Source organism: Micropterus salmoides, unplaced genomic scaffold (genome assembly GCF_014851395.1).
Source record: "Micropterus salmoides isolate LMB-PRFRI ecotype aquatic unplaced genomic scaffold, ASM1485139v1 Ms_hic_scaffold_4733, whole genome shotgun sequence".
In the NCBI taxonomy this organism is placed as follows: Eukaryota; Metazoa; Chordata; class Actinopteri; order Centrarchiformes; family Centrarchidae; genus Micropterus; species Micropterus salmoides.
In genome coordinates, this window is record NW_024044188.1 from 1 (window position 1) to 11,697 (window position 11,697).

The 11,697-nt window shown below is 39.5% G+C and overlaps 1 pseudogene; it reads left to right on the forward strand.

The window, feature by feature from the left end:
* The first annotated feature begins 374 nt into the window (after positions 1-374).
* Positions 375-9,965, forward strand: LOC119888078 (annotated as a pseudogene).
* Positions 9,966-11,697: the final 1,732 nt, after the last annotated feature.

The window sequence follows — 11,697 nt, forward strand, 5'->3', positions numbered from 1 at the left end:
AAGTGTGAAAATAATTACAATAAATACACATCTTAAATGCAATCATGAAAACAGCAGCAGTCAATATCTAATAAGAAGTCATTTGTTTAGTCTCTTAAAGGTGTTGCTCTTTGCTGTGGGTACACTACATTGTCTTCCTGAGGGGAGTTTTTGAAATTTGTTAAAAAAAGGTTTGGGTTAAAATAAGTACATCACTCTAGGAAGTTATCTCAGGGTGTGTGTCATGTAGTACAGTAGGTGTGTCCTGTACACTACAGATAGAGCCTTCTTGTTACACAGGTAGAGTACCCCTTTAAGAAGTCAGTTCCGGAGAGATCAGTGAGTCATGTTCAAATACTTAAAGCTGATTCTGGTTTCATCCTCACTCTGTTCAGTTAACACAGACATTATGGTCCAGTGTGGCTCTAAGTCAGTGGCCCTCCAGGTCTTCCTGTGTCCCATATATTATAATGGATATAACGAGTCACTGCTGGCCCTCAACTCCCAACATCGCAAAAACCATTGTAAAGGGATTGCTGACTGGACGGTGGACCCGCCTGTTCTCAGATTCAACTTCTCCATCACAAAGGCAGCGATCGTTGCCTGCTCCACCAAGCTGACAGTAGGTTATCTTCGCCTGAAACACCCAGCAGATGCCACTCACACAACAGATTCTTACTCAACCAATTTTTTCTCAAAGCTCATTCAGGGGGTGGGTGGCGGACTGTTTGCAGACTTCTCTAAATCCAGAAAGTCAACATCTCAGGTAGTATCCACTCCGAGGACTCTAGTACAGGAGCCATCACCTATAACCCAAAGTTGATGTACATGTTCTCCTGTGACTACCCACTGCAGTACCTGGTCAACCAAACTCAGATGAGAGTGTAAGTGATATGTGCAGTTTAGAAGTGCACACGTTTACACTATGTACACAGGGGGGGTTTGTTCATTAGGACGTACTGCCAAGCCAGGAAAGGCAGGGGATTGTTCTTACCTTTTCTACCACACTGTTAGTTAGCTATGACTGTTTTTGACAGGCAGTTTGCCTCTGAATATCGTCAAGTCTGTGGAGTCCCGCTTCTTTTGGGGCGATTTCAGCTCGGTTGAAAATCTCCCACAGTTTCTTTCGAGCTGCGGGCCTGCAACGCAATCTCTATGGCTTCCAGGAGGGCTTGCACTTATGTGTTTACATCATGCGCCCAGCAGCAGAGCTGCTTCTGCCACCTGAAAATGACTCATCAGTCCACCAGCTTGTTGGTCTCACTACGATCAGCTGCTGTTTTAAAACGTACGTTCAGGCTGAAAATTCAACCGTGGTGTTTTGTAAGGAGATGCAGTGACTTTACAAGCAGTAAGTAAGACACAGCAATGTTATAGCCTAATACATGTAATTTTTTAAGCTATGAGGAGAGGAAAGGTCTGCTAGCCACTAGGCTAATGTATGCGGTGTAAAATGCCATAGGCTAAGCTAACTATTATTAAGGCATGTTTTATGTGTGGTAGTGGAGTCAATTTAAAGTTAACTTTACAGCACTTAACCAGTAAAAAAAATGTATGTGTTGTTTTTTTCTTTTATTGCCAGAAACCACAGAAGAAAGAGGAGGTAGCATGATGTGGTCGTCACTTGCATCTTAGTCAGAGGAGGATAAAAGAAGAAGAAGGAGAAGTAGGAAAGCAACAGAAATTAAAACAGAAACAATAGAATATACCTTTTATATTTCCCCTTACATTACTTGTTGTTTATGTGTAAATACAGAGTTAGAATGGGAGAACAGCACATAGCTCATTGTTACGTGTGATTATAGAGTATGGGAGAACAGTGGATACTTGTAATACAGCCCGTTGGATTTGTTGTACCTAAAAAAAGGTGTGTCACAGCCCCTTTCTGGGGATTGTCTTGCTGTTGCCTCTCCAGTGCACCTGTTGCCACTTTCATTTGCACCAAAACAAGTGACATTGATTCACAATAACTTATGCTTCTTAACTGGACAAATTGATATCCCTGAAGGTTGATTGATTGACAAGATGTTATACTGTGATGATTAAGTGTTCCCTTTTTTGAGCATCGTAGAAGAACTGACTAAGTTAAACTGGCTGACCTTGGACACAGATCCCTCAAAAGAGCTGTGTCTCAGGTGGCAGAGAGGGTGTGTGAGTGTTGGTGTGTGGGTAAGCTGAGTATCATTGTAAGCGCTTTGGATAAGAAGTGCTGTATTGCTCCTGCACCTTGCATGGCAGCCTCTGCCATCAGTGTATGAATGGGTTTGAATGTGTGAAAGTGTTGTAAAGTGCTCTGAGTGTCAGAAGACCAAAAAAAGCACTGCATAAACAAAAGTCTATTTACCATTCCATCCTCTGTATGGAGAATTGTAAATGGCAATTCAGAGCATCAAAGTGAGAAATGGGTTTATCTCCCTCGTCATCAAACAGTGAAATAGTCAGGAGTCTGCTGATGATCAGTCGATGGGTGGCCACTGTGGTGGTGTCTAAACCATTTTTAATAGTTAAGTTGGGCAATGATGGCTATGCTGTCACTGATTCTTAACTTCTTGTTAATATTTATATAGCGCCAAATCACAACAACAGTTATCTCTGAGCGCTTTTCATAAAAGAGCAGGTCTAGACCGTACTCTATGATGTTGTTTACAGAAACCCAAACCAGGTTTGGAGGAACAGAGAGAGAAAGAGAGGGATGGAAGGGAGAGAGAGGGGAGGGAGGCAGCCTACACAATATACACACAGAGGTACAGACAGTAAAGGTGATGTTGCTATAGACTAAGTGAAAAATGGTACAGATATTTATAGTAGTGTTAATGATAACAATCATAATGTTAATGATTATAATAACAATAATAACAATAGGACTAGTAACAATAGCTGTTGTAGCAGAGGGTGTCGAGCAGGAACACGGGGACAGCAGGTGACCCGCAACCACGGATCCAGACTCCACAGCTCCAGAGCCAGAAAACCTGCAGGAAGTGATAGGAGGAGAGAGGAGAGGGACGAGAAAACACAAGACTACCAGAAAGGGGAGAAATTGAGTTAGTAACTTGCAATAATGGGATGAGGTTGCATACAGAGGGAGAGGAAGTAGAGGAGAGAGGAGCTCAGTGCATCATGGGAAATCCCCCGGCAGTCTAGGCCTATAGCAGCATAACTAAGGGATGGTTCAGGACTCACCTGAACCAGCCCTAACTATAAGCTTTCCAGGCTGCAAGGTAAATGTCTCTTTTGGACAATAAAGTTAAAGTGGAAGAGTGCTAACTCAAATCAATCTCAAAAATAATTTCAGTACACTGGCCATTGCATTTTCAAATCATGCCAGTTTGAATAGTACAGGTCTAGTTCATTACTAGCATGGAAACTAAATGACTTAAACTAATCACAGTATATGATGAGGGATATCAAAACGTTGGCTATGTGTGAAATTATACCCTTAGAACTGGGCAGCATAGATGGGAAATTTGTTGAGCTCTGGAAAATAGGGGTAAAATCATGTTTCGGATTTCTTTTATTAAAAGGGTTTGTGTGAAGAGGACTGTAGATGAATGAACCTCAGTTCAGCTTGACTGTATGGAAGGCAGTATAAAGACATTATGTTTGGTTATGTGTTGTCAGAGGTGTGTGTACTCTTGTGTCTAGTTTCAGCAGGGCTTGAATCTCGCCTTGGTGCGTTGTTCCCTCGTGTATCAGATGAAAGATGACCTCGTTGCTGTGATGGGATGCTCAGCAATTACAGCCGGCTCTTTCAGCTCCTAAAAGGCTCTTCATAAAGTACCACTGCCTAACTTACGTTCTTATTTGTTCAAAAAAAAAAAAAGCCAGATTCTTCATCTGCAGTACACTGAAATATTCTGTAATAATGATATGATAAAGTGGGATATGTCAAAAATACATGTTTTGATTCAATTTATATGATATTGTATAATAATGAAACAAAAGACATTTGTTAGAGCAACAGCCAACAGTCTTGCTTGGCTCTTAATGTTATTACCAAAATTAGATGTTTTTGGAAGAAATACATTATCAGATCATTCTATTATTATTTTGTTTACAAATAAAGATCTCAGAGGGGAGCTGGCGCTGATTGTTATCTTAAAGGTTTCCGAGAGACACATCAATAGATTAGTAATGACTAGTAAGTATTTAGTAATTTCCAGCTGCTGACAGAATTTTTTTGTCCATCAGGTCTGGGGTCAACCTGGCAGTCCAAGACAATAATGGGAGTTTCATCAGCACACTGAGCATGCAGCTTTACTCGGTAAGAAGGTGTCGTGAGAATCAACGCATGTTTATTTTAGTCAAGTTCAGTTGACATTATGCGAAGGAGGACATCAAATCACATGCAACTACAAAAATGTCAAGCATGAAACAAATAAGTCCAAGATTTATTTCTATCCTCTTCTTTAATGTAAACAGTACAGTCTATAATCCTGATTTATAGATTAAAGTATAATTTCAGGAATTCTAGAAGGTTCATAAGGTAACAGCAAATCTGAGTATTCTGGACCAATAACATTAAGTGACTTATAAAGTAGTTAAAGTGGAGAAGTGTCTTTGTATTTGCTTGAGAGAGAAAGGGTCGTACTCTAGCAGTGTTCTTGAGATGATAAAAAGCAGTCGTACAAATATTTCTAATATGTGACTCAAAACTGAGAACTGAGTCAAAAATAACTCCCAGGTTTTTCACCTTATCACAGGGATTTAGTGCCAGCATTCGCAGATTCGTTTTGAGTTCTCCATCTGAGATTCAGAACCAATGACCAATACTTTTTTAAAATACTGTTTTGTCCTGATTGAGCTGCAGAAAATGTTCTGCCATCCATGACTGTATGTTTAGAAAACAGCTAAAAAGGGCATCTACTGGTCCTGGGTCATCAGGGCAATGTATAGCTGTGTGTCATCAGCACAACTGTGAAAATTGATGCCGTGGCTCCTGAAGACGTCTCCAAGCGGCAGCATGTACAGATTAAAAAGGGTAGGGCCTAAATGTTGGAAACACCACAATTCATTTTATGTCTTCTGGATAGAGATTCATCAATACACACAAAGAATTCTCTCTCTCTCTCTATCAGTGAGATATGATCGGAACCGTCTTTCTGCTATTGTGCATTTTCTTTATAATTGTTTAGTTTTCTCAGTTCTTCAGGGAGGTATAGAGATAGTCTTTATCTTTTTCAGTTTTAGAGGTGCCACTAAGTCAAGGGTTGATCTAAGTTTACTGTTAAAACTATCTACAATAAAATCACTAGGGAGGAAGGTAATATATTGGCAGGAATATCACAAAACATATTAGTAAACTTAACTCAGACATACCAGCAGGACTGCTCCTCTGGCCCTCCCTTTCTGTGGGATGTGCAGATGTATCAGTCTAAACAACATCCTTCCCTCTCTTCTGTTAAAGGACAATAGCTACTCCTCTGTGCTGCAGATCCCTCCAGGAGGCCTGCAGCTAAAGACCAGGATCTTTGCAGAAGTGAAGGCGTCCAACCTCACAAGCAGGTACTTCACACTTAACACAAGTTTTATCAACTTGATTATACTAATTGTAAAATATCTTATTCTTAAACATTACAAATATTTGCTCAGTAAAGTACATATTAACCCCAAATATGTAGCAAAATATAGTGCTGTTTGGTGTGCATGTTAACCCAGGGGCACAGGCCAACCTAATCAAACTTCTAGATACTTTTTCCAAAACTTTACCTGTGTCAATTTTCACAGAAAATGGGAAAATATGGCTGGATCTATCAATCTGTGCTAATACCGAAAACTCCTCCTTGCAGATTCAACGTGCTCCTGGACCGATGTTACGCCACAGTTTTGCCTTTCCCCATCAACACCACATATTATGATCTCTTTATTGGGTGAGTTATATGCCTACAGAGATGAAACGTGAAACAACTTGACTCAGTTTTAGAGAAAGATGTTCAGAAATAAGTCCAGTCAGATTATTTCTAAAGCACATTCAAAAACATCCTATACATAACAAAGTGCTGTACAAATTTATGAAATTAAAAAAAACAATCAATAAAACCTACAACATAAATAGAAGGCCCGATAATAATGGGAAATTTATTCCACAGTCTTGGGGCCACAACCGAAAAGGCCTGATCCCTGTCTTTTCATCCGGGACTGTGGAATGGCTAAAAAGGAACTGGTCTGATGATCTAAGGAGACTGGAAGAGTGATACACTGTATGGAGAGCTAAAATGTATAATAAAGCCATTTCATATAATGCCTTAGAAAATGTAACAGCACCTTAAAATTGGCTATTTTACCTGTAACCAGTGAAGAGAGGCCAATATCGAGACCGAAGAGTAGGAAATATTTCCATTATTAACAGAAAAGGTTCTATCCTTCGTAGAGTCCGTCCATTGTGGAGCAACACCACTTGCTGTAGGGGATCTAGGAGGATGACATGATCAAAACAGGGGCGGCTGTAGCTGAGGAGGAAAATTCAATTCACCTACACAGTATCCACACAGAGGTACAGACAGTAGAGGTGCTGGTACAAACTGAATGAATAATGATGGAAATTTAGTAGTTTATGATAATAATCGTAATGTTAATGATTATAATAACAATAATAATAACAATAGCACTAGTCACAATAATTGCGGCATAGGGGTTGAGCATGAACATGGGGGTGGCAGGTGACTCGCAACCACAGATCCAGACACCACAGCTCCAGAGTCAAAGCGCGTTGCCCGTTAATTGGAAGACCGGTGGTTCCCTGGCTCCTCCATTCTGCAGGTCGAAGTGTCCATCTCACCAAATTGCGTCTTTGAGTGGTAGAAAAAATAGAATGGCGCTGTACAGATCATACCTTTACCATATCGAAAGCAGTACTAAGGTCAAGAAAAAGTGAGATAGCACAATTTCCAGAAATCATTCAGTACTTTAAGAAGTGCTGTTTCTGTGCTATGGTGTACTCTGGAACCTGACTGAAAGTGAAAATGAATGGAGCTGAGGAAGAACAACCTTCTCCAGTATTTTAGACTGAACCACATCATGTTTAAAACTGGATGGAACAATGCCATTTATGAGAGAGCTATTTACTCGAAAACAATAAGTAAGACAGTCTCTCCTCTCTGTCTGCTCGGTTCACTGACTGACAGTTTCCCCCCGACCGGGCTTCAGTGAACACTGCTGAGCTTCCTGAGACATTCTTCTCTAATAAAAGCTGACTTGCAAACAAGAATTCCCAACACAAGAATATCAGAATTTTTGGTAGACTGAAACTTGGTCAAAAACTCTAAAGGACGGGACAAATCTGTTCTCCTCAAGGTGTACCCGGGATAGCCAGATGATAATGGGGGTCAACGGAAAGCGGCAGGAAGCCCGCTTCTCATTCGAGGCTTTCCGCTTTGTGCAAAACACAAATGCAACTCTCTCTACCTACATACACTGTGCCGCCAGGCTCTGTGAAAAGTCCTTCTGCCCCAACCTCATTCAGGTCAGATTCTGCCTCCTCTAGTGCAACACTTCACAAATTCAAATATTTCTGTGAACAATAATTTAGATATTGTATTCTGCACTGTCCATTTTTTAAAATTCTACATTTCTACAGTATCTACACATCACAGCTACAGATTGGTTAAGGTTATAGAAAGATGTTGGTTATGGGATGGGAATGTCAGACAGGCCCACTTTCCATAACCTTACTTTCTACATGGATATTTAGGGCACACTTTCTTCCATTCAACAGTTGTGTTAGATGTAAATTGTGCGGTGCAGATTTGTCCAATGTGGACATGATTGCTTGGGATACTGGGCTGCACAAATCATATCTTGCTATGGATCTAGATGTAGTTTTAACGTACAGTAGTTAGTGTATTTTCATGGAAAGCTGGTATGGCAAACAGCAGTGTTCTTCATTTAACTGCTACTTCTCAAATTCTGGGTACTTTATTATTGCTTATAAACAATGTCCTAACCAAAATGACAATCGCCCAATTCACCTGTAGAACTGCACCAGCTCAAAGAGGCGCCGCAGCGTCAATGACAACCAGGGCACCACAGTGAGCGACATGGCCACTACCAGCTCAGGCCCCATCACTACCCGCCTAGACAATGGTGAGAATTTGATTGGTCTTTTTATGCTGATGGGTCCATGTGCTTGGCGGCCAACGGGTTTTCATTTAGAAATGAAAAAAAACAAAAACGATAAACAGCTTGTTCTCCGGTTACCATACTTTTTTATATTAAAAAAGGGAAAATGAAAAACAATCTTGTTATGTGATTGTCTTTGATGTGTTTTTTAGATGGAAATCGGAAATTAAAATACAACTTCAAGTTGTCTATCAGGACAGAAGTCCCTGACAAGTCCCTGCACAGCGGTTATATCCCACAAGACATCCCATTTTTTCTGTTTTCTGTTATAAAACCTGCACATTCATCAACATATTAAACACATACAAACATATTTATGTCCGTCTCATAGATGTACATCGGCAAACTCCTGACTTCCAGGTATGTGGCATACAACCACTTACTGCTTACAATAGTAAGCGATTTATACACACGTATTTGAAATTCTAATTTCCATTTATAAGCATATAAAAGAAATTCAGATCACAGGCTGTTACCCTTATTTTGTCTTTTCACATCAAAACAAAAAATGGGTTATTTTCCTTGTTTCCTTGTTTCTCCATGTCCCAGTGGTAATTGGGAAACAAGACGTTTTTCATTTTAGTTTTTTTATTTCAAAATGAAAATCTCTTGGCGCCAAGTACACAGACCCTGAATCATACTTGTCAAGTTGACTAGGGGGTTCTTTTGATCATGAACGAACTGAGGGTTTTTCTTTTTCTCTTGCAGGGCATCTGATGACATCTGGAGGTATGCATACACTGCCAACATGAGTTCACTCACTGTATTATTGTATTTTTATCAACAAAACACATGGCATGAAGATTGGACAACAACGTCATTTGGTTACCCATATAGATGTAGTAGTAGGTAATCTGTCCAAAGTTAAGGGTCAGACAAAGAATCCTCACCTGATAAAGGGAAACGGAGGCCTCTAGCTGGAGCCTGTCCCGGGGAGAGAAGTTACAGGTCAGCACTTTGTTGGTGGGCTTTGATCCAAGAGGACTTCAGTCTCTGCTGGAAGCATAGGCGGAAATCGCCTATATATACTTAAAATATTTGTGTAAGTAGTAAAACAATACAAATGCAAAAAACTTTTATTGCCCCATTTAAGTTTAGAAACATTTTGAGTCCCCCTCCCTTGCCTCAGAGGTTTGGTCCACTGCCTGCTTTCCCCCTGACCATGCCCCTGACACACACGACTCTCCAGAGGGAGAGAAAGTTTAAACGCTTCAGTATTTGTGGGACTCCAGTAAGGCTGGCAGGGTTATTTTATTCACTTAGAACATCAGATAACTGTGTTTTCTCTTTAATACAGACGATGCTATCTATTGTAGCTTATTTTGGTCACTGGAGTGAAGAAGACATAACGCTCACTATTTACACCTGCAGAGAAACAAGAGTGAACACAGCGGTTGGTGCTGATGTCATTCACACCATGGTGGTCTCGATCGGTAATTAACAGAAAGCCTCCTCCACATGCGGCTCACCTGCTGCTGTGAAAACCGAACTGCCGGTGAAAAGTACGAAACGAGTTGTCTAGTATAAAACTGCTCACATAAAGTCAGAGCAGACTTTATGTTTAGTTGGGTTTTATTTGTAGCTACAAACATAAACCTGTTGTACAATTTCCATCATGCTCGTCAGTATAAGAACTGTACATTGCTTTTCATGTTCTAATCAATCCTTGGTGTCTCTTTTCTTCCCAGGTGCTCAGCAGACTAATATGAACAGGACCGTGCTGACTATTTCAGTTGCAGCAGGAATCGCTGGAGTTATTGGTCTTACTCTGGTGGCTTTCATTGTTTACCAGAAGTACAACTCCAATATACAGTAAGCTTCAAGAAGACAAATCTATTTCCACAACAGTGACAGAGGGTCAAGACACCTTGTCCTGTCTCATTTACTCGTGTAGTGGTTTATAATACCATGGGAGCATTAGGATAAATGACTGAGGGTTCTCTGACTTTTGCATTAATTGTTGCTATTATTTTAGATACAACATAGGTTCCTTGAAGTATAAGAGAGGGAGAAAACAAGAAAGCTGTATACTCTGATCTTTTCAAATACAGCCTTGGTGATTTCATTTAGATTGGAAGGACACATGAATGAGACTCTGTTGGGGATGCTTATGTATATCACGTTAAATCCTCACCTGCCAACAGAAGTCAGACAAACAACTGCACTCATAACTCATATATTATTATTAAAGTTCTGCACACTGCTTTAGGCACTTGTATTCCCTTTACAGATGTTGGGTAACAGAACTGAGGGCATTGATTATTTGTTACTAAAGCAGGGTGATATGTAACGTAGCTCAGGGTTTTAAATTTATGGCAAATTTCTAGAGTGTATAATGTGTAAAGCTTCCCAATGTGTTTATCAATTCATCATTTACAGCAAAGTGAGCTTCACTCTACATACAGTAGCTAAGTGCTGGGCATAGTGTGATGTCAGGCCTCACTCTCTGACAGCACTGCTGGTGGCTATCTTGCAGTTACCCAGTACATTTATTCAAGTGCAATTTTGAGGTACTTTAAGTAGTATTTAATTGTCTTTTACTTATATGTGTGTATTGAGATTTTACAAAGAAACATAAGTTTATGAAAACAACACATTGCTAAAGATTAAATCACTGTTCCCTACTGTTTGGCTTGTGTATGAAACATACGCGTGTTCACAATATGAATCTTAACAGCATTTTAGTTTTTAAAAGGTGTTTTCTGATGCTTTTTATCAGTTTAGAATTACTAAGTTAGTTAGTTAGTTTTAAGTACTGTACTTAAGCACAATTTTGAGGTTCTCAAAATTTCCATTTCATTCCACTCTTTATTTCTACACCACTACATTTCAGAGGGAACTTGAAGGAAGGAAATGTCAGCTGCAGTTACTGGCTACCTTTCAGATTAAGATTGTACATTATACATAAATATTATTTTTGATGTTCCATCAAATAAGTTTAAATTTCTTACATGGTTTCATTTAAATAACTGTTTAGGCCCAAAGAGGTCAAACAAAAAAAAAAAACTCATTGTTTTATTGTGACCTTTAGGAGGGACCCAGTCCCTACTTTGGGAACTGTATATAAAGTAGTATTCCACTGCAACCAGCTTCAACAATAAAATGTTGCATCAGTATTAATCAAATCGGGCTAATGCCATTTATAACAATTCATCACTCACACAAAGACATTTTGAAATACATTCACATTTTCAAATACTTCTACTTTGGATACTTTTACATTTAGCAGATAATACTTCTGTACTCAGACTTAAGTAGGATTTGACTGCAGAATTTTACAGGGTGGTAATTTACTTCAGAAAATCGATCCTAATACTCCTACCATTGCATGCATTTGTCCACATTGTCACTACTTTTTAGAAGTAATCAAATCCTGAACTTCATCAGCTTCAACAAGACAAATCTGTACCCAGAAGAGTGACGAGGGTCAGACAGCTTTCAAAGCAGGTTTAACAGCCTTAAATATTTCAGCGTAATGTCATGTTGCTGCCAATATTTTCCTAACAGATTCTTTGGTCATAAACCTTATCGGAGAATGCAGTCAAACTCAATTAATTATTTAAAAAAAAAATATATATATATATATACATACACATTATATAT